The sequence below is a fragment of the Chinchilla lanigera genome, unplaced genomic scaffold, assembly GCF_000276665.1.
Source record: "Chinchilla lanigera isolate Chin_1 unplaced genomic scaffold, ChiLan1.0 scaffold00100, whole genome shotgun sequence".
Taxonomy (NCBI): domain Eukaryota; kingdom Metazoa; phylum Chordata; class Mammalia; order Rodentia; family Chinchillidae; genus Chinchilla; species Chinchilla lanigera.
In genome coordinates this window covers 7974242-7979352 of record NW_004955501.1, presented here as the reverse complement: position 1 = coordinate 7979352, position 5111 = coordinate 7974242, and positions in this window count along the sequence as shown.

Here is a 5111-nt window from a genome sequence, read left to right as displayed (position 1 = left end):
GCCACCATCATCTTTGCCTTGGTTCCACAACACCCTCCCAAACAGTCCTCTGTCCTTACACTGGCCTTACACTGATCCCCCTACAATCCATTCTCTCCAAACCAAGCTTTAGAATATTGTCCACCAAGTGATGCTCCTCCCTGCACTTCTTTCAACAAACTCCTTAATACTTTCCAATCACCATGCTAATCAGACACAGCCTCCACATTGTAACTCACAAAGCCCATCTTGTTCTACCCGTGTTTACATCTCCATTTTTTTTTACCTGCCAAACTCTCCTCATCACTGTTTGTCACTTGGGTTTGCTGGTTCTTAGGAGATGGTCTGTCCTATTCTGTGGGTTTTGTATCTGGAGTTCCCCTTGCCTGGTTCTTACAAGGCTGTGAGTCCTTCAGACAGAATTCAAGTTCATATCTTCAAAGAAGGATCTCTGCAAAAGCATCACTCCCCTCTCCTCACACAATATGGTGTCAGAGAAGCCTGTGCTTCTCCTCTTGCATTGCAACAGCAGTATTCTGAACTCTTTCATTCATTTATGATCTGGACCTTCCATGAGAATGGAAGCTTCTAAGGAAGGAATTTGTCTATTAATCAACTCTGTTTCCATTGCCTAAAACAGGGACTGTAATCTGCAATAAAAACTTACAACTTGATTTTTGCAAAAAAGTCAACAAACTGCAAGCATCTGTTCATAAAGTTCTTAATTGAAAAAATATAAAAATAGGGACTGGCACATAGGCTTTCAATAATATTTATTGAATAAATGAACAATTAGAGGACAAGGGTTGGTGGGTTTATATATTAATTATGAATGTAAATCTATATCAGGATAATGGATGAGATTATATAAAAACATCATGCAAGAAAAATTTGTAAAATATTTGAAATCTACCCTGGAAAATACAAGCCACTTTGGTAAATAGCAGTGAGCGTGAGCTACACTGGTTTGACATTATCTGAGCTGCACATTCACCTACTTGCTATCTGATCTTCCCTACTTTTATTCCACCCCCTATATCTTAGTCTTACATAAGCATATTTTAAGGGCTCTGCCTTACAATCTTCCTTGATGAAACTCATTTTTATCCCTGGCATCTGGACTCCTAAGTTCATTGGTCTTTAAAGAACTGACAGATTATGTAGCCCTTGGGACAAAAAACTCTCCTTCTTGCCCATATAGAATTAGGAGCAGAAATCAACATTTATCTTCAATGCTTGCATTTCAGTCTTCATCTTATTTCTCCCGTATTGTGGTGTATGGGAAATACATAAAATAAACATTATTTTCCCCTCTTTTCCATCATCCAGAGGAGCTGAAGATGCAAGGTCATGGGTTTTAGCAAGTAACAGGGCTTGCCTGCCATCCCATACACACATTGTAAATGAAGAGACAGCATCTTTGATGTGTGTCTCTTCCTATCTGGGTCTATTGGGCCTGGCTAAGGTGAGCTCTACCTTCCTGCAGAGCCACAGCTTCAACCCTGGCAGGTTCTCTTTCAGTAATCCTTGTCTTGCATACTCTTGGCAAAGGCAAACACAATTTCAGTTTGGTATTTTGCTATGTCTGAAATTTTTATGTGCTTTCCTGCATAAGAAATATTTTTCTTAAAAGAGATAATCTTTTGTTTGGTATGGATTAAATGTTGCGTTTCATACTTCTCATGAAATGTGACATTCTACCAGGTACAAAAAGTACTGAACTGAATGATTTTTAGGACATGGTATCAGGTGAGTGAAAGGGAAAAGAGCAACATTTATTGAGCATCTACTGTATGTTATATACTGGGCTATTAGAAAGAGGTGACCTATCTATTATTCATAATAACCTAAAACATATTTTCCATGATTGGCAGAAGGGGAGACTGAGACTTAGAAAAAGATTAAATAACTAGCACTGAAATATACAGCTGAGAAAAAGCAGATACATTTTATAGAAGAAAAGATACTGTTGCAAAATTCAAGAGTCCCAGAGACAGGGATAAAGTGGAGAATTTTTTTTTTATTTTAGGTGTACACTGACTTAGCAGACTGGTGTTCAAAATGCTGAGTCCCAAACAAAGAAAGGACTCCTGCTTTATGCATGTTGTTGAAGAGGTTGGTCCCTGTAATGGCATGAAACTTATAGGTGGGTAAGTTTTTAGAAGTAAAACAAAAGCAGTTTGTTAAGCTGTGACAGTTTTGCAATTTAACATATTTTGGTGGCCTTACTCAGGCAAGACAGAATGTCATGGGAGCAGGAGTTTATAAAATTTTTCTTACTGCTTTTAGGAATTACTGCTTTTCTTTGTATTAGAACAAAGAACAACAGCTGTAGGGAGGGGAAGTTTGGAGAAACTCCACTTTTTCTTTTTTAAGTCCTGCTTTAGTACCTTTTACAAATGCAATACTTCCTTTCATTCTTATGCCATCATTGTATGGCAAACATAATTATCCCCACTTGCAGATATTTAAAGGAAAAGACTGATTTGTCCAAGGTAATGATTTTGCTCTTTGTAAACTGAAAGTCATTTTAAGCCCTTTCTTTATCAAAATTCATATTATAGTTAAGTGATGTATTAATAAGAATGCTATGTTTCTCAAAATAGTTTGGAAATAGATAATGAAATTGTTCAAAAAAAATTTTGTTTGTTTATTTTTTTGGTACTGGGAATCGAACTCATGACCATGACCTTGCACTTGTCAGGCAGTGGCACTGAGCTATATCTCCAACCCCTCAAAATTTTTCTAAAAAGGGACACAAGAAAGGTCTACTTGAATAGATATAGGACACACTCGAGAGGGGAGTGGTGCTCAGGGAAATGAGGTATCATAACAGAATTTAAAGATATTTTTTCATGTTTTTATTGGCTTTAAAATTGAAGCAGTGAAACAGCTGAAATTTGTGTGGAGTGTTTGGAAAGACACATATTTTCCTTGCTGGACACAGCACTGAGACTTGTGCTCTGAGGTTTCAGACTTCTGCCCACCCTGGAGACCCTGCGCCAAAGTCAGCAGGCATCCTACGAGCTACTGGTACCGCAGTGCAAGTCTATGCTTTACTTGCACCCCTACCCCCTGGAGGTCACATGCATGGGCAGTCTGTGATTTCTGTTTGAGAGGCCCAGGTCTGGCTCCTGTGCACATTCTGAAATGACTAAAGAAGCAGAACAAGGTGGGCTGCAACCTGCTACAACCACAGTTCCCAGCTGAAAGCCACAGAGAGAGCCAGGTATTTCCCATCCACTTCCTGGGGCAGAGCAGGCTACCCAGGGTCCTGCCGCCATTACAGTCTGAGTCTCTGCCTTCCGCGCACACACAGCAGCCAGGAGTTCCTCACCCAGAAGGCCCGGGAATTGCTCTCACTCGGGTTCATGTAGGGCCCTCCCTGCTAGTGCCCTGTGCCAAGTGAGTGGGTACTCCAAGAGCTGCTGGTACCATGGTTCGAGTCTGTGCTTTACTTGTGCCCCAACCTCCTGAAGGGCACAGACACTGACAGTCTGTGATTGCTGTTGGTGCAGCCTGCATCTGGCTCCTGTATGCATCCTGAACTGACTGGAGACACAGAATAAGGTGGTCCACAAACTGTTGACCCTGCAGTTCATGTCTGGGTCTTGCTTGTACTCTGAACTGCCTGGGGACACAGGTCCACTGGATCAGGATTGTGCCACCAGTGCAACCCAAGTCTGGGCCATGCATGTGCCCTGAACTGCAAGGGGATGCTGGATCAGACAGTCGGCCTTGAGCTGACACCAATGTGCACCTCTGAGACCTAGGATAACTACATACACTTCACAAACTGCCAAAAAATCCCGGACTAAGTAATACATCTCAACAGACACTGAGGGGCACACCTGACCACAAGGAAAACTAGGGACACTAGCAACCTTTGCTGTGCAGCCATTCAAGAAGGAAACTGAGCTTTCTGCATCCAGTATCAAACATGACAAGACAAAGGACTAAAACACAATCCCAGAACTCCATACCACTCAGAACAAGTCTAGGAGACATCACCATAAGAGAACTTGGTAAACACATGCCTGAAATTGATGAAATGATTGGAATGGAAGGAAAGAAACAACTACATAAGGCCATGGAAGAGATCAAATCAGAAGTAAAGAAACAATTACATAAGGCCATAGAAGAAATCAAATCAGAAATAGTCTCTCAGGCAAGAAGTGAAATGACAATAATAATGAAAGAACTGCTCAGAACGTCTGAAGAAGAAACATAGAAAAAAATAGAAGAAGATAGGAAATGGATGGAAATGTTAAATGAAAAATAAAGAAAGGACTTAGAAGGCGTGAACCAGATTCAGAGATTTTCAGGAAATCAAAGCTTCCATTGAAAGCTGCAAAAATCGCTTGAATGAAACTGAAGATAGAATTTCAGATTTTGAAGACAGCATGGCAGCTAGCAATCATGAAAGAAAGGATCTCTTAAAATCAACAAGGATCCAGGAAAAATCTATGCAACAGCTGCAAGGCGAGGCAAAGAGGAATAATGTACCACTAACAGGAGTCAATGAAACAGCAGGAGGCAACACAACTGACATAAAAGGATTATTTGCAGAAATAATAGCAGAAAATTTCCCAAGTAAGGAAACAGAACCTGATATACAGATAATTGAGGCATGTACAACTCCAACCAACCACAACCAAAATAAAACTACACCAGATATATAATAGTCAAGTTCCCAGACCTCCAGCAAAAGAACAGAATATTAAAAGCTGCTAGAGAAAAGAAACAGATTACCTATAAAAGAAAGCCCATCAGAATCATGGCAGACTTCTCAACACACACCATCCATTGAGAAGAGCTTGGAGAGAAGTATTACAAGTCCTGAAACAAAACAGCATCCACCAAGACTGATATACCCTGCCCAACTATCCCTCAAATTCAATGGAGAAATAAAATATTTCTGTGACAAAGAACAATTGAAGAACTTCATGAGTGCCAAACCAGCATTGCAAAGAGTACTAAAAGATATTCTAGACAGAGAAAAAAATGACCGCAATTTCCAGAACAAAAATAGAAATGAACAATCACGAGCAGGCTCCCCCAGCCCCCCGCGCCTTGCGCCCAGGCAGCGAGTTCTCCGGGAGCTGCAGCGCTCCTGGGTCCGAGTGTGGGCC